The sequence below is a fragment of the Microtus ochrogaster genome, linkage group LG10 (assembly GCF_000317375.1).
Source record: "Microtus ochrogaster isolate Prairie Vole_2 linkage group LG10, MicOch1.0, whole genome shotgun sequence".
Lineage (NCBI taxonomy): Eukaryota > Metazoa > Chordata > Mammalia > Rodentia > Cricetidae > Microtus > Microtus ochrogaster.
Genome location: NC_022035.1, coordinates 5,166,893 through 5,186,282, shown reverse-complemented (window position 1 = coordinate 5,186,282; position 19,390 = coordinate 5,166,893). Strand labels below are relative to the sequence as shown.

Here is a 19,390-nt window from a genome sequence, read left to right as displayed (position 1 = left end):
AAAGCCGACGCTGGAAGACAAGGATAAAACTGCACCAACAGGAGCTACACAGAAATCTGCAGCCTGTGTTATGAATTATGTCACAGGTGTTGAACACACTGCTGCCCAAACATAAATCCTCAGGCCATATGCCCTTAGACGCTTTGCAAGTCATTGTATAAAAATAGAATACAAGGGATTCCGAACATGATGGCACACGCTTCTGATCCCAGCACTCGGTAGGCAGAGGCTGGCCAGCCTCTATGAGTCTGAGGCCATGCTGGTCTACATAGGCAACCCCAGGCTAACCAGGCATACACCACAAGGCCATGGTGAGGGTCGAGGGGGATGGGACACAAGACTTGATAAAGGATTTTTTTTTTTTTGATGAGACTGTTATAATCACTCCACTTAATTATAAAGTTTTCTACTCTGAGAGAAAGAAAGATTCCCAAGAACAGGGTTTCAAGGTGCCACAGGCTGGAAGTCAGTTAGGGGCACAGAACGCAAACTCTCAGGAAGTGTTTAATATCCCGCTGGGGCTGGAGAGATGGCTCAGCCGTTAAAGGCTAGGCTCACAACCAAAACATACAAAAATATCCCACTGACTCTAAACATGCAGGGGTGATGAGAGGGACTGTAGAGGCTGCTAAGGATCTGAAAATTAATTAGAGACTTTACATAAAACAGTAGCGGCCTAAGCAAAAGTGCGACAAAGCAACTGCTATGGACTTATGTGTATTGGGCTTAAATGTGCTGTTCGCAGAAAGATCGACCAGGGATGAATAATACACACGTCCACGCATACTGGGGCTGTGTGATTGCTTTGCTGCCAAAGTAACATAGCTGTGTTGAATTCAGTGTTGTTAAGGAAAGTGGTTTTCTAAGGCTGGCAAGGGGGAAAATGGGAGAAGAGGCATTCAAAGAGGAAAGCATCCAGTGTCAGAAGCAATAAGCCAATACAATAGTTTTCCTCTCATGCAAGCCTTGAAGGAGACTTACACCTGCTTCTCCCGAGCCCATTCTTCCTATATCACCTTCCCGCAGAGGTGTATCAGTAGCAAATTAATTATGATCACTCTTCCCTCCTGTTCAATCCCTTGATGTTGCCCTGGCTTCAACATTCACGGCCTAGAGATGCTCAAGGTAAACTCATGTCTCACATGTAATGCTGGTCTTACTTGAGCACATGAGGATAAGTGAAACACAGAGCAGGAGAGTGGTGGTCAGTCAGGAAAAACAGGAAGCCACGAAGTAAAGCCTGGTTGAAAATTCCCTCCTGAAGACATGACATTCACTGGGTGACTGAGTTCTCCCAGCTGTCTCACTCTGAGATGTACATACCCTGAGCATGGCGCTGAGGCTTCCTAAAACCAGATGGAGGAGACCTGTGTGAAGTAACAAGAGCCAGAGCTATAGCCAGAGGGCAAAGGACCAAGGGCAGCTGCTGTTGCCATGGCATGGACTGCACCCATGAAGCTAGAAAGAGAAAAGAGAGCCCTCTGGGCAAGCAGGCATGACAGACAGAGCTCAAGAAATTGAAGTGAGTGAAGTCACCGGGTGAGTCTGTGAGGCTTCACTCGGTAGCAGTCTCGAGCCTGGAAAATTGCAGGTTCCATGCACAGCCTCAACTCTTCAAGAGGCAGAGCAGAGCAGAGCATCCACCATGCCACAGTGGCAAGTCAATGGCTACCTAGAGCTCACACCCTGACTCTGACAGTTTACAAATCCTGCCTCAATCTCAACACTCCTAGTGTGGGCTGCAGAGATGATTCCGTGGTCAAAAATACTAGTTGCTGTTCAGAGGACCTAGATTGCATTCCCAACACCCACGTGAAGGCTCACTACTGTGACTCCAGTCCCAAATGACCTAACGTCCTCTTCTGGCTTCCATGGGTACTGCATGCATGTCGTTCACAGACATATATGCAGACAAGACATCCACACACATAAAAATAAATGCATTTTTAAAAATACTCTACCTTTGGCTCAATTATAATGTCCAGATTGTCATTTTTTTAAAAAAAATATGGAACATTTCACAGATTTGAACGTCATCCTCGTGCAGGGGCCATGCTAATCTTCTCTGTATCATTTCAATTTAATATATATGCTGCCAAAGCAAACAAGATTGCCTAGGTGGTCAAGACTAAGCTGTGACCCACACTTTTCATAGGTGTGAAAAGTAAATCCGAGGAACAGAGAACACTTGGTACCCCCCAAGAAAGCGTAGCAAACAGCACATTTCCAAGGTACCAAACAACAGGCAGAGGAAACTCATTATGAGTAACATGAAATGAATTGTGAGCTCTTTGAGGCTATTCCAACTTAAAGTTGAAAGACACGAGGGCCTCCTGAGATCTGAGGCCCTCCATGAAGACACGTATCTGAGCAGTAGATCTGAATAGATGTGCACACGCCCTTTAACACCAACACCAGTCAAGGGTTGAGGCTCGAAGACCGTGTGCTCCCAAGCCCCCATCACAGATTCTGACATGTATTTCCACTTGACTAAGCCAGTCACTCTGCATCCACAGGGGGAGTGCCCCATTACACAGGTCTTTCCACCCTTCTTTCTGCGCATCTATTCCTGGCAGAGATGAAAGCCAAGATGATCGGAAACAGCCTGACAGCTCTATTAAGGCACGGGAAATGATTCTTAACTGGTTAAAGAAGTAAAAACAACTCATGCAGAGAGAAAAAAACATTTCAGAAAACAAAATTAGAAAAACACATTATGCGACAACAAGCTATTAGTGCATATAAAACATAGGCTGTGATTTTAAATGCCTTTTGCAAATTATTTTGCTTCTAATAGACTCAGCCCATAGAATTGGCCTATTACCCTTAATCCTTCCAAATACCACTATTTTAAGCAAAGTGTTTTTGAGGACTTTGGATGGCTTGTCAAGAATCATAAAAAAAATGTTATTTTTTTCATCTTCGATGCTTTCTTAAAGGTATGGAAGGTAGAAAAGATCCCATCACTTTGGAAGCTAAGATATGATGATTCCTGGGCCCAGCATTGGCTCTTATCACAGACAATAAAAAGAGCAAATAGAATGCAGCTTGGGATTGGGTATAGGCAGATTCCAGCCCAATTAGCATTACAAATGAATGGTACTGTGTATCACAGCACCAGGTGATGCTCTTTAATTTGTCAGTTTATTGTTTCCAGTCTTAGTTCAGAGCTTAGCATTCTGATGAGTTATCAAGTTTTAATTGAGTGGGTAAACACTCGCCTAGAAAAGTGGCTGTGTTCAAACTTCTCAGACCACTGTGGTAACATTAAATTTCCCAGGTGTGACCGAAGTACGGCATTCTGTCTCCGGTATTTTATAGTGTTTATGGCAGAAGTCACAAAGCAAGCTGCAACAGTACCCAAGACCGCAGATGGCTTTTTTTCTTTTTCTCTCCTTTACTTTCTCTCTCATTAGTTTGGTTTTTTTTTTCTTCTTTCCTCTCACCCACACAACTCCTGTCAGGACAACTTTTTTAATATTAATATCAAATCAACAATTACATGTGTCTTCACATGTCCAAAGGGTACAAGTATGTGTGGGGTTGAATAGCTGCACAGTCTCCTAGTCTTCTGGTCCTTGGCTGCTTCTGTCGTGTACTTGAACCATCTAACCCTCTGCCAGCAGCTGTTCATCTCTGCTGTCATTTATTGGTACACAGAGCCACATAGTGTGATTCGTACCTAAAGGACATCTATGGGAACTGTCTCAGATTTTATAATGTAACTTCCACAACTGGGCTCCTTGAAACCTTTCTCCCCCTGCTCTCATGAAGAGCACTCTAAATAAAATCAATTGGTCAAATGTTAAGATAAAATGATGGTAAATCAGCATCAGTAGAAGCCGTAGATACCCACGCAGGTAAACTTTGCTGATAATTTGCCCTGATGATGTAGGGGTAGGAGTTGCTCTTGAAAGAAAGGGGGTATCTAGCAAGGAAGGAAAAATGTTGAGTGGGTAAAAATACAGGGAGGAAAAAAATAAGGAAGAAAATGCAGTGCCACCTACAACTTCACTCCCCTGGGTCCAGCTCAAGGACCACCACAAAAAGAAAAGGAGTTTTCTACCTATATACATATAAGTAACTTTATATAAACCAAACAGGTTATGCTATTTGTGTACACACACACACACACACACACACACACACACACACATTCATGTAACAACATTTAAAGAAAAATGAGGCAATGGATTTGAAAAAGATCTAGGGGATACATGGTAGGGTTAGAGGGAGAAAAGGGGAAAAGAAAGTTCTTATAATCCCCCAAAAATAAAATAAACTGTCATGTTAGATAACAACAGATGATGAGAAGGAGGAAGACAGAACCAGAGGTTTTTCCAGGAGGTAACAATGTCATACAATCACTTGCCACAAGAACAAGGACATTCCCCATGTTTCAAGCAAGTCTATTAGTGGAAGTCTTGATGCTTTGAGTGCTCAGGTTCACCTCCAAGTCATTAATACATCCTAATCTCATCATCTTCTAAATCTACAGTTCCAGTGACATAAAAATCTTAGTTTCATTATTTCAGCTTATTCCCAATATTTAATACCAAGAGACATTTTGAGGGCACTAACAGGGCTGCTTGTCAGGAACTCCTTTTGCAGAAGGCTAAAAACAAGCCAGGAGTGACACTTGAAATTGATCATCCTTTTAGCCATTCTGTCAGACTTCCGAAAATTAATGAGCGGGCTGCAGGAGGGAAGTGGCTTACCAGAACATCGCGCAAATCTGCTGATCTCAACTCACTGAAATTCTGCTTAGCTAATGCAAAGCTCTAAGCACTTCACTTCTGCGTGGTGCTTACATTCTACCCAAGTCTTCTCACTTTCTTTCACATGACATTACTCCCTACTCTGGCAAGCAGCAGTGTAATATTATAGAAAGCAGAAGTCTCTGCCTCTGCCGTCGCTCACATGAGAGAGGAGAGATGCTCAGCCTTAAACTACAAAATCCCTGTGCTTCTATAAAACTCAAGATTCAGAATGCCCATACCAATGATTCAATCCTGTCAGTTGGGTGAAGTCTACAGAGAGCTGCTAGGAGATAGAGATACAGTGAGAACATTATCTTGGTGAAGAAGTGGTTTCATGGGGAAGATGGTCTGTGGCAAAGGTGAAGTCCTGCTATCTGTAGGAATGACCTCTGCAGTCTTCCAGATAGCCATACAGTAAGTATGTCTGACCCCTGTATATTATAGTGCACACAAAGGGAAAAAAAAAGCATACAGGCACCCAAAACTTGAAAGACTCCATTGGTAATCACCAAGTCAACATAATTGAGTACATATGTTTGCCCTTCACTTCCTTGCAAATCCTGGGCCTTTGACAAAACTGTTCTGGATTGCATTTGCAGGCATTTCTTCCTCCTTCTCAAATCAGTTATAAGGGAGCTTAGACTTATGTTGTAATTCCTCTTTCAGTGACCAGTATTTAAAATTTTAAGAATTGCATCACCCACTGAATCAACTAAGCAGGGCTTATCTGGGCTTATAGACACTGAAGTGGCAGTGGCAAGCATGGGGCCTGCACCAGGTCCTCTATATATAGATTCTGATGGCATTTGGTGTTCTTGTAGGACTCCTGACAGTGGCAGCAGGTGTATCTCTGACTCTTGCCTGCTATTAAGACTCTTTCCCTCCCATTGGGTTGTCTTGGTCAGACTTGCCATAAGAGCTTTTGCTTTGTCTTATTGTATCTTATTTTGTCCTGTTTTGCTGTCATCTCTTGGCAGCCTGCTCTTTTCTGAATAGGACATGGAGGGGCAGTGGATCTGGGGGAGAGAGAAGGTGGGGGTAACTAGGAGGAGTGGAAGGAGGAGAAACTGTGCTCAGGATGCACTGTATGAGAGAAGACTATTATTGTCAATTTTAAAAAAGTCTTTATCCTCCTCCCAAGGCTCATAGATCTTTATGGAAAAGGGAACAGAAATATTTTCAGGGCCAGAAGCAGTAGATGACTTCAAGAAAACACTGTTTTCTGAACATAGCAGCTCTGCTGTACAAATGACTCATGTAAACTCAAGCCAGACAAAATCTCAGCATCGAGAGGGGATGTGGGTAGGAAGTCCCACACCTGCCTGAGGAGCTACCTGGAGAGGGAGAGGGGTTTCCTGAATGGTATGACACCTGCCTGGTAGGTAAACCACACTCCAGAGAAAGCTCCATGCCCTAGAGTACTTGGTACCTAAAAAAGCAGAACAAAACCAAACAAAAAGCTTTACATATCTGTACATAACCCATACTTTGAATTAAGTAAATCCCAATAACTACTAAACAGCACTGCCTTCACTTGAAAATATATTTGTAGTCTTAAAGCATTCAGAAACCATCACAGCTAAGAACTAACATTCTACTGCTGTTTAGGCAGTCATGTTGGTGAGGTTTTACGAGTGTAGCTTCTATTATTCGTAGAAGACAATCTCATCACAAACTTCCTGATCCACTGGCTCTTACAATCTTTCATTTCTCTTTCGCAATTGTCTGGGAGCTTTAGGTGCAGGAGTTGTATAGCACATATGGCAACTGGGACCGAGCTTCACAATTCTGCATTTTGACTGGTTGTGGTTTTCTTTGATGGCACCCATCTGATGCAAAAAGACATTTCCTTGACATGATAAAGTGGACAAGGAAAAGCTCACACGGGTCCTCAACCTTGCATAAAGAACTACCCGCAACTGAGGAATGCAAAGAGCAAGAAAAACATGTGTGTGTGTGTGTGTGCGCGCGCGCATGTGTGTGTGTGTGTGTGTGTGTGTGTGTGTGTGTGTGTGCGTGTATGTAAAAACAAGAGACCATGGATTTGCAAAAGAGCAAAGTGTGAGTATAGTATATGGAAATGTTTGGAGGGAGGAAAGGGATAAAGAAAATAATGCAATAACTTTATAATCTCTTTTTTTAAAAAACATTTATTTATTTATTATGTATACAGCATTCTGCCTCGATGTATGCCAGCACACCAGAGGAGGGCGCCAGATCTCAGTACAGATGGTTGTGAGCCACCATGTGGTTGCTGGGAATTGAACTCAGGTCCTCTGGAAGAGCAGCCAGTGCTCTTAACCTCTGAGCCATCTCTCCAGCCCCTAACTTTATAATCTCAAAAATAAAAGATTTAAATTAAAAAAAAAACACAGGAAGTTCACCTAGAACATACTTCCATTAACTTCATAGAAGAAGCTATGGATTAGAGTAAGTCACGCAACAGGAACTGGTCAGAGGAGATTAGCCCTGACCCATTTCCTGAGATGTTTGGTTAGGGTTGTTAGAATTAGAAACATTGAGAAGTAGGGACTCAAGGGCAGGGATGCGTTCCAAATGATGAGACGATCATGTGCAAAATCAGGGGGAATGAGCAAGTTGGAGGCTACAGATGAAATGAAGCAGAGCTAATTTTTTAAAAGACGCTTTGGCAATTTATTTTAATGGCTCTTGGTTTAAACTTCTTTTCTTACATTCTAAAATATAATACTGCTATCTTTAAACCCAAACAGTGGCATAAATCCAAAAAGGGAATGCATTGTCACCATGCCTCCATTGTGGTATTCAAAGTGGATGGAAATTGAACTTATTAAAAAATCCTTGCCATCCACTTTTCCTAATTCTCTACACTGGGCGTGAGCTGCTGCAGATCTGAGTGGGGAGTAAGGGAGTGGCAACAGGCTTATGCATGCATGACTGCCATCAGAATCAGATGCTTCATTTGTGGACACACAGCACATAAAAGAACAAATCCAAGGACTCACTGGAGCGGCTGGTGATTACTGACTATTCATTAAAAAGGTATTTGGCTTTTTCCAATGTAACCTTCATGTTCTTTGTGAAGAAATAGTCCACCAGGCCATTTTCCTATAAATTATGCAGCTCCCTATTTATTCTTCTTCAAGAATCCAAGCCCTGCTTTATATAAAGAACTGTTCCTAAGGCCTGGGGATTGTAGCTAAAATACCGAAATCACACAAGTGAGAGAGGGGGGGAAAACACTAAATGAAGCTCTGAAAGGGATGCTGCCCAAGTTAATACTTCCCTTGTGCCCCAGTGAAACTCCCTCTGACAAGCAGGGCTAAAATGCATTCCTGTAATTGCTTCTTTCCTCTGCGTTGCTGAGCAATTGCTTTGCAAGTCTGCCCTCCCGGTGCACATACATAGAGTTAACATGATGTGATCCCCAAATGATGTCTGGACCCAGAGAGCAATGTCTTCTAAATCCTGCAGTCAAGAAGAATGGGAAAGATTAGCGAGAGAAGTAATTCTGTCTTCAGTGTAGCAGCATCAAAGGCTTTCATCCAGAAAGAAGAGAAATACACCCAGAATATACAATCACAGCTTGGGCTTGGCTTCATCTCCCCTCTCTAGACAGTAGCCCACATAGCTAAAGATGGCCCATCTGCATGCTTGGGCTTCTCGGCATCTGTTCCCATCAAAGGAACAGCAGAACACACGAAATGTCTTACAGAGTCCGAGACACGCTTTCTATCTTCAGGTTATCTCCGGAAGCATGCATCCATCCTCCCTGGCATCAGTCTCTGAAGAGGAAAGGTGGACTTTGAGACTCCCCTGGGTTCCTTACCTTTAAGAAAGCAAGATGCACACAATATTGTTTCTCTGTTCCTTTTTAAAATTATAATTATGTGTGGGAAATGTGATTGGGGAGAGCATGAGTACCACAGCAATCTGTGATGCTCAGGGGACAATTGTGGAGTTGTCCCCTCCTCCACCTTCATGTGGATATAGGGATTGGCAAGAGTTCAAGGCAAGCACGCTTATCCACTGAGCTGTCTCGCCAACCTCTGCATCTTTCTTTCTTGAATTCTTCCTGACTCTGTCTATGCTTTTGGTAGGCGCATGTTGTTTAAATCAAAAAAAAAAAAAAAAAAAAAAAAGTTGTTTTTTTTTAAAGCTTTCTGTGATAAATTTTGACCCTTTTTTTTGTCTTAAAAGCCATTTCTTTAACTAATGTTCGTAATGTTCAGATGTTTGGGGAAAAAAACCCCACAAAGCTGCTTGGGTTGGCCAGATTGCAAATCTGCAGAGTCTCATCTCCAGATGTGAATACCACTTAATTGGTGCTTGGGTTTAAGTGCTGTGTGACACCAACTTGAGTGTTTTGACCTGGAACAAGAGGGACATGCACACAGCACCTGGATCTTTGGCATACGTAAGTACTCATCCCAGAAGAGATCATAGAATATCACTGCCCCCCGCCACCCCCAGGATTAGGGGTTTGATCAGGACTACTGACTGTTTTTATTGGTAAAAGTGACCAAATTCTCCACTCCACAGCATAAGTTCTAAACATCTAGAAAGAAACTGGGTAGCTCCCTTGCTTTGATCTGTTCTAACCTAACCTACGTATGAAAAGCCAATTGATCACAATATTTTCTCTCTCTGTTATTCTCTGTAGCTGTTGAGTCCTCCAAACAGCTTACCACACGTTATTGAAACATCTTACCAGGATTTTTTTTTTTTTTTGGCTTTTTGTGGCTGCTCAAATAATATTAAGCTCCAGAAAATGGAACTTGGATAGGCCATGTAAGATGATAAAACTTCAGTACTTTTCTTGAGAGACTAATACTAAGATCATATAGAAAAATCAACAGGAAATTCCGACTTAATTACTTCTAGTCCCAAGCCAACCCATATGCCAACAACTGAATATTGGGTTACATGTGTGTGAACCCATGCGTTCTCAATGGGATTGACGCTTTAGTTCTTATCATATTTGTTCACTGGATAGACCTTAAAATAACTTAAATTATAATAGTTCACCCTGAAAGAATATCTATGATCCCTCTCCAAGTTCCCAAGATCTATTTTCCAAGCTATATTTAGGTTAAGAAAGAAAAAAACCTACTGTTTCAAGGACACATTGCCACATTGTTTTCCTTTTTTGAAAAACCCTTCCTGAAATATCTCATTCAATTCAATGATTGAACAAAAAGATAACCATTCCTTGTGGCTCAGAAATGTGGATGTCACTTCCCACTAATGTTCGTTTTTGTCTTGCTGCTGGCTCAGCACATCTCTCCTGGTTGGCAGTGGGTAGACCCGCTGCTCTGACTTATTCTGTTACTTACATGACAAAGGCTAACCCACCAAGGTCAATGTTGGCTATAATCCATCATGTTGCCAATATGTCTGCCATGATTGATGGGACATTGCCCTGCAGGATCTCTGACTTCTGTTACTGTTAAGGTTTTGTCTCTCAGCCATACCAGAAGTGGATCTCCCAGGTACGGTACTGTTCATCTCCCAATAACCCTCTGGGTTTAAATGGCTGATGAACTGGTCTACATCCATAGAGAAGTAGGAAACCATTACCAGTGTTCTTAAGGACCCAAAAAGTGTGCTGAAGTGTGCATCACCTGGGGAAAGACCTGAATGAACTTAGTGCCTTGCTTACATATTAAAATGGATGATTCTTGTGTAAAACCATGGCCGTGATAAACACATTTCAACCTCTAAATCTCAGATGATATAAACAAGCCCACTAAAGTAACATTAAATTTTTAGCAAAGTTAACAATAAGTCAGGGAACGTTATAGCTTTTTTTTTAAAGGGGGTGATAATCTCACTGTTGTGGACAATAGGCTATTGGAGACATAATGAAAATCCTAACCCTAGGTCAATAAACACAATACTCTTGATTTCAAGCTTATCCTTGAGACAAACCTGACAACTCCAATACAGACAGAAGCACAGAGTCGATTATGGGGGAAATACTAGTCCATGTGTCCACTTACTCTTGGTCACCTCCTTTTAATCGACAGGACACTGAGTCTCCGGATTCCACTGAATTAGATTTACAAAGCCTTTCTTTTTTCTCACCTGTCACGAAGAAAAATCATTCATGGCATCCTGGATCTGAACTAGTGGAGACTGCATGAATCAAAAAGGTAAAAAATGCTCCCTCCCCACGGAGGCTGCCAGCTGTCCCATTGATTCAGCTCTGCTCTTGGCTGATTTGGAGGCTACTCTGGCATCCCATCCAGAGACTGTAGAATAATAAGGTACGACAATGCGGACTGTTACCAGGGAGAAACAGAACATCTGGTCTGGAACAAAAGCAAAGTCCATTGCTAAGAAGCCTCCTGGCCGTCATCACTCAAGCGTGAATATGCCTGGTCCTGTCACCTGAAAGACGGGGTCTTTGGAGCCAAATGAGGGAAGATAAAACAGAACCACAAGGGAAAGAAGAAACCCCAAAGGAGAAATTATGTGTTATTTTCCCATAGCTTTTGCCTAAATGTAGAATAATCTCCAATCAGCCCTCTGGGATTTTGATTTTTCAAAGACTGAAATTTTAAATCAGCAGCATTGCACTGGTTTGTGTGTTCTGTGATGTGAGATCTCTGGGTTTCCTGTTTGTTTAGCTTTGTTTGGATGGCTAAAGCTTCCTTTGCCATCCTGCTGTTATAAACAGAGCTAATGATTGGCATGTGCTTCCTAGAATCATTTTAACTGCCAAGGACCTACTGATGCAGACAGCCACTCTGAGACCAGTGAGAAGCGGCATGAGCAATATGCACCTGCCACATGCCTTCTCTGGGGCTGAGCAGCTACACCGGTCCCCCGGGGGGTGTCTGTGGCTGTCCAGGTTGCTTTTTAAGCTCATTGTTGTTTTTGTTGCTGTAAGTATTGAGCAACACCTTTTAGAAAAGGAGAATCTGATTTCCAATTGCCTTAAAATGCAGATTAAAAGGGGGTGGGGGGAGCTTGTCCTGTTGACAAAGCCCCTGTCAAAGTGAGAGCCATTCTCCTCTACATAAGGTTTGTGTGTTTCACTCCTTCCCAGAACCATCTGTCTGAATTTAATTCACTGATAATTTTATCAGTCTCCCCATGCTTTGCCTGAAACCACTCCATTGCATTTTTTATTCTCCACAGATGTTAACTCTTTGAATGGCAGTCTCAATGCCTCTAGAATTTTGATGAAGACACACACTCTCCCCGAAGGATCCGTGCCATAGGCAGCTCTTTCCCACTGCCCTGCTCCGCCCGCACCCCGCAGTTGCTCTTTCTAACAGAAGTTGTGCTTGTCCACGCAAGCTGGTCTACCTGCAAAATTTTATTCATAACACTGTTGAGGAAGGTGCCTACAAGGCACCTGAAAGAGCCCTTCAGATGCTTTTTGGAAACATATTATTAGAGTATATTTTATAGGGGTAGTGCCAATCTTCCTAGTAAAGTAACACATATATTATCTTGAGAAAATAAAGGCTAACTAAAACTATGAGACAATTTTTAAATTAACTATTTAATTGTTTCTCTTTCCTCAAGATCATGTTCTTTATCTTTACTTTTTCTTCTTCTCTCTTTCTTCCTGTTTCCCTCTCTCCCTCTCTTCCATTCCTGATTAAGACAGGCTCTGGCAATCTTTAGTCTCAATTGGCCCTCCTACCTCAGCTTCCTAAATGATTAGAATTGTAGGCATGTACCACTGCATCCATCAAGCTTAAACCTACCTTCTATTGTTTGCGTTTCATCTATGTGACAGTGGCCTGAGAGAGAAATATACAAACGGAACAAAGGCTGAATTTTAGCTTACGATGACAAACGTTTCGGTCATCTTCAGTCAGAGCTGCTCATCCTATGGTGGCCAGAAAACGAAGAGCCGAGAAGGGATAGGATAACCTTCACAGGCACAGTAACTTACATCCTCCAGGCCCCAAGTAAAATGTCTTTGCATAGTAGATGTCACATTTACTTTAAAAATTTCCCACTGAGCATTTCTAGGTATCCTCCTTGATCAGGGTGTGGTTCTCGGCATAAAAGGAAAGGAGATCAACAGGAAAATTCACAAGACACTCGTAACCGAGGCCCTTGTGATCTAAGAGGGAAGATGGAGCACAGAGTGATGATTGACACAAAGCACCACTCAGACATGAGCAAGGGGGGGGATTTCTTTAATCAGAAACTCTGTGCAGACTTCACAGAAAAAAAAAAATATGAGTGGCTACTGTGGTCAGGGAACCTAAGGAAGCTATGAGGATTAGAGATGGGAATGGGAATGTTGCCAAGAATAAGAAACTCGGGTGTTAGGAGCGTCTACAGAGGGCTGCAAGAAGTTCTGGGGATGCAGAGTATACACTCTAGCTGGATCCTGGGGACATGAAGGGGCGAGACCAGAGACGCAGTTAGAGATGGCGGAGAGCCATGATTCGGAGACAGAAGGACACTACTGAGATGGACACAACGTCGCCTGCACTCTCAGAAGGTAATGGCAGTTTCTTGTGGGAGAGATTAGGAAGAGAGATATTAAAAACAGGGAGAAATTGGGAATGTCATGATAAGGAAAGAAATAGACGTTCGGGGTTAGGGCGGGTGTATTCGCAATGAAAGCCAGCAAATTTGTTCAGACTCTCTGACCAAGCAGATGGGAGGTATGCACTCAAGTCAAAAGACACTGGTGCGCTGAAGAAAACACCCAGTCTAGCAGGTTTTACGGGTTTGCTTCACTCTAGGAAAACACTTGGTCTTTCCCAGATGAACCTAATCCAGCCCTTCCTGGAAATGTCTTCCTCACACTGAAGAATTGCTGCTTTCTTCATGTAGCACTGATGTTGTTTCTTGAGCAATTACAAAGCCCCTGACGTTGGTTTTGTGTCTTTGGAGTTCGAAGTGTCACTTAGAAAGGCAACATTCTGAGATGCTGGAACAAAATAATGGCCAGAAAAACCAAGTGTGGACTCCATGGTGTTCCAGACCTCAAGAACATGATCCAGGAGCAAGATGCATAAGCCGTGGTTTAATTAAAGTAGCTCATGTCAAACTTTGAAAGTAGACTATCAAATACTTAACAATAAAAATGTACTGTTCAAATTGGAGATGATAAGGATAGTTATTATACTTGGTCCTGTGAACAACAGCATGATATACTAGTTTAAAGAGTAAATCTCAGAATATGGTTTGTATTCATTTTTGTTGAGTTTGAAAAAGATTGGTTATGTCTATAAAGCAGGCTTTCTGAGTAGAAAAAATTCATTTAGATCAAAATTTACTAAAAACTTCCAAAGAAGCTACTGGGGAGAGAATTTAGCTTGATATAAAATTTGTTCGCCAAAATGCATGCGCTTTTCCTTCTGAATAAACAGACTACATTTCCCATCCTCCCTGGGGTTAGGTAGATTCCAGCTGAAGTCTGCCCAGTTTAAAACAACCAGAGATGATGTTATTCACTTGACAACTTTAACAATTGCCTGATGTGATCCTCAGTACTTGTTCTTCACTGCTTTCTGATAAAGTAAAATGTCAAAGCAGTCCATAGCCTCCACATTGGCAGGGCCAGTGAAAGAAAAATCTGAGTTAGCCTGTTTCCCATCAACCATTGCTGGACTGCGATGTGCTTAAGAACACTTTCCGAAGTCAGTATGTAGCCAGTCGCCAGTCACTGAGACTTGAGAACTGGGTGTTGTAGCAGGTAGCCTACCCTGCCTGATAAAACTTTAGGATTTATAGTCAGACAGCATGAGGGCTGAGGTTCAGCTCCTAACTTAACTAACTCAGAACACATGGCAAATGAGTTCATCTCCTGGAGCCTCATGGTCCCTACAAAGGAAAGAGGGAAAATAGATGCGCTGTGATTATAAAATACAATATATATAATTTTGGCATTGCCTGGCAATAGAAAGACTATGATAGAAGGTAGCTATTAATAACTCGGCAGAGAGAAAATAATTTGTATGGCGTTATTAGCCAGTCTGGAAATAGTATTGGAAAGCAGAATGAGAAGCTAGCTTTGGAAGAAATATTCATCTCAAGCACTCTCTGAAAGAGATAACTATAATTTTATCTTCATCTGTTATGAAACTGATACTTCCAATTACAAGAACTTCTAGTTATTTTTAGAGAATGAGAAAGGAATCTGAGATTTAGAGTTGGGATTCAAATTCCAGCTCTGGGTACCATCTTTGGTCATGACTAAATGATTGACATAGGATTTGTGATTGACATAGGATTTGCTCTCCTAAATATAAGCTATAAAACTAGACCAAATATATGCAGCAACTGTTTCCAAGATTGGATGACAAACTTCCCAGTTTGTACAAAGCTCTTTGATACTCAACAGAAGAAAAACATGTGAACTCAGCTTCATCGGGACTCAATATTCCTCTCTAAGGCACTTTCTGAACTTAGGTATCCTAACCGGACATTTATCAGGCAGAAGCTGGAAAGAGAAGAATTTTCCAGGAATGACAATGGAGAAAGTGCAGATACAAAAGCTAAGACACCCAGGGGCTATGGCAAAGTCCTGGGCAGCGTGCAAGCTGGGCAAAACTTAGTGAGGCTAACCCGATAGTAGCTGCAAGGAATTGATGTCTCTGAAATTTTTAGAGGATGTGAAGTGGGAAGGGACTTTGGAGTCCCAGACAGTCAGCATAGTACAAAGAAACTTCAGTTAATACCTTGGGCATTTAGTGAAGACCCTAAAAACCACACTCTCAAGTAAAGGACAGGCATAGGACTGGAAGGGGGAAAATATCCCATAAATCCTCTCTAATAAAACCCCAAGCCCCAAGTTTCTCAGCCTAAGAAACACTGAAATACTGAATACGATTATCCCGTATTGTGGGGTGCTTACTCTGTATACTGCTGGGTGCCGAGCTGCACTACTGGGTTCTACCTGCTATGTAACCCTTTCATTCTCCAGGTATGTGAACTAAAATTACCCTCTCAGGCTCCATTGTGCACTGGATAGCACATTCGATTTCTAAAAATAATCCCGTAGTTATCAAATGTCTCGGGGTGGTCATCATCAACTCTCCACATTCTGGGATCTAAGTAGTCTCCCATAAACCAATGGCCAATCTAATAAAAATTCCACAGCCTTTTAATACACAATCTACAAATCAGGTAACATCCACAATGTCCAGCATACATTTTTAAAAGTACTACACTTGCAAACCAGCAATGTGACCTAAGGGCAAATTTAAAAAGCGTATTCAGTAGAAGTAGTTCCCCAGAATGATGTAGGAATTGGAAATGCCGGAGAAACACTCTTAAAACTCTATTATAGGCATGTTGAAAGATTTAAAGGAAATGGTAACTGGAGTGAGTGACAAAATAGAGACTATCAATGGAAATATTGGAACTCTAAAAACAAACCAAGTGGAAATTTGAAAACTAAATACTTGATTATATGAATATAAAACCTCACTGGATATATGTAAGAACAAAAAAACAACAACAAAAACAATAGCACCAAAGAGCTTGAAAATGGATCTGTAAAAACAACCCCAATGGGAGAAAAGAAATACAAATGAATTTAAAAAGGGAATGGCACTTATTTCCCTTGTATTGTATGATACAGTATGTTTAGCACCCAAATGTTTAGCAGACATGTAATGAAAATTTCACAAGGAGGAAATGAAGAGGTCAAGTCTTTGAAATACTTTAAAAAATGGTGATAAATATCAACCCACAGACCCAAGAAGCTGAGAGGCAAATTCAAGCTAGAACAAATATACAGATGAGCATACCATCTAGATACATAATAGAAAAGACACTTAAGCCAAACATTTCAACAAAAAGCAAAATTACCACACACAGGAAGAACAAGAACGGTGTGTGTGTGTGGTGTGTGTGTGTGTGTGTGTGTGTGTGTGTGTGTGTGCGCGCGCAGAGATCCCAAGATGGCCTTAGGTGTCATACCCTAGGCCAGACCCATGGTAGTGGCATTTCATTTGTATTTTACTGAATAAAGCTTGTCTGAGGATCAGAAAAGTAAAAGAGCCTCACTGGTCAGCCTTACAGACCAGGCAGTGGTGACACACACCTTTAATCCCAGTAGCCACACTAGCTTGCCATAGAAACCAGGCAGTAGAGGTGCACGCCCTCAATCCCAGAACTAGAGAGGATTGTAAAACAGGAGGAGACAGCTCCCAGTCTCATTCTGAGGTTTCCTGGAGGCAGGATCACCATTTCAGACTGAGGACAAAGAAAGAGCCAGTGGCTGGCTTCTGTGCTTTTCTGGTCTTTAGGTTGAGCGCCAATATCTGTCTCTGAGTTTTTATTAATCGTGCTTTAATCTACCTTTTTTTTTTCTAAAGATAGGCTCTCTCACTGACCTGGAACTTGCCATGTAAGTTATTCTGAGTAGGCAGCAAACCCCAGGCATTCACTTGTGTCTGCTTCTGTAGTACTCCATAGTACATGCACCACCCATTTCTGGTTCCTTTACGTGGATTTTGGGGACATAGCTCACATTCTCTTGCTTGCAAGACAATACGTTACAGACTGATCCACCTCCTCAGCCTCCCAAATGCATCTTCTCACTGAAACCAAAGATTACACAACTGTGAAAAAGGACATTTAAACCAGGCAGTGATGATGCACACCTTTAATCCCAACATTCAGGAGGCAGAGGCAAATGGATCTCTGTGAGTTTGAGGCCAACCTGATCTACAAGAGCTAGTTCCAAGACAGCCAGGGATACACAGCGAAACCCTGTCTCGAAAAAACAAACCAAAAAAAAAAAAAAAAGGAAATTTAAGGATTTAATGAAAAGATTTCAAGATGAGTCCACAGGGGACACTGTTCCCTATTGGACAGCCCCAGATTCTTGACCAGATGGTAAAAATAAGCAGGGTTCCGTTTTTTAGTTGAGAAGATGTCGCTCAGAGTATAAGAAAACAGAGCAATTAGTGTCTGCAGAGGCGTACCAACGTTGGGCATCTTGACAGCATTTCTATCAAGTGGTTAGTACATTCATATAAAAAACCTGAGTCCAAGGAACAAAGTGGTCCCACAGGACAGCGATCACTGACTATTATATCTTCAGCCAGAGTAAAGAACAAATGTTAGCCGGTTGGCACAGTGTTCAGAAACAGGCATAGTTTAGCAATAGAGAATAATCTCCCCACCTTAAGTGATGCTCTGGTTATAATTAGAAAATTAAAAGAGCAAGACCCAAAAGGTTAAGACTACTTCCAAGAATCGTAACTGTATCCCAGAAGAAAGCACAAAATATCCAACATCCGAAACGAACTACACAATGTCTGGTATCTGATCAGAATTTGCCAAGAGCCAGAATATACAACCCACAATAGAGAAGAGGGTAAATCAATAGAGCAACAACGGAACTGAGATCAGTGGACCCAGAGGGGAGGGAAGACGGTGAGGGACTGGGAGGAGTCAAGGGAGGAGAAACTTTAATCAAGATATATCGTATGGAGAAAATTATCTATTTTTCAATAAAAAGAGGAAAAACAGAAAAAAAAATCACAATTGTGACTGTGTTCCCTATGTCCAACATGGTCAAGATGTTTGTGAAGCGAGAGGAAGATTCAGAGGGCAAGAGGATAGGGCATCAAGACCTCGGGAAGAGTCCACTTGGTGGGAGAGGTACGTATTAAGTGTTAGGAAAGAAAAGATTATTAAACGTAGAGAAGCAGAAGCAAAAATACACAAAATGAATCATGAAAGGAAAGCTAATTTAGAAAGCTAGACTATCCATGAACTCTGATGAATTCAACTGGTTGGATATTCATACATGAGAGTCACTAAATTAGAAGAAAGTGACCCAAACGACATTTGGAGATATGATAACCAAAATCTAACTTTATGAGAATCATAACCCCAGAAATCAAAGAAACCTAGAAAACCCAAAGCACAGGGAAATTAATTTAACTACTAAAATATGGTTGCCGAATTTGTCAGAGCCAGGGATAAAGACAGAAGCCTAAAGGCACCTGGGATTGGGGCGACATGTAGAAAAGAAAAGAAAAAAGGCAAAGACGAAGGCAGATTCCCCATCAGAAACAGAGGCAAGAAGATGGGCAGCTTCTGAGAGAAACTGAAAGAAAAGGGAGCCATCACTCTATAATTTTATATGCAGCAAAAGTATGTCACAAACATGAAAGCAAACAAAGATTTTTTTCCATACATAAAAAAGTTGGAAGTGTTTATCACAAACCTGCACTGCAAGACGTTAAAAGAAATCCTCCAGGCAGAGTGAAAAAGATCTCATGCAGAAATGTGGATCTAGATAAAGAGACAGAAGCACTAGAAGTGACAACTTCATGGAAAATACATAAGGTTTTATCCTCATTTAAATCCCTCTAAAAAGAATTTTGCTATCTTAATAAAAACTAATAGCTATGTACTTATGGGCTTAAGGCATATATAATTAAAAAGTATCATAAGAATAACCCAAAGCCTAGATGGGAAAAATGGAAGTTATTATTGTAAGATTATCATATTATATGGGGGGGTTACATTGATTCCAAATAGACTATAATAAGTTATGGGTGCATAGTTAAATTCTACATCAATATTCTCAGAAAATGTAAACATGTAATTCAAGAGACAATAAGAAATATAATATTACAAAAACCATCCAATTAACTCATTTCTTTCTTATTTGTACAAGTTTATCTCTTAATTACACAAGT

General features: G+C 41.4%; 1 non-coding gene across 1 annotated transcript; it reads right to left on the bottom strand.

Moving 5' to 3' along the window:
- Positions 1 to 2,002: 2,002 nt before the first annotated feature.
- LOC113457937 lies at positions 2,003 to 2,104 on the bottom strand. The gene has a single exon (XR_003378405.1). It is a non-coding gene; the product is annotated as a U6 spliceosomal RNA (small nuclear RNA).
- Between the last annotated feature and the right edge of the window lie 17,286 nt (positions 2,105 to 19,390).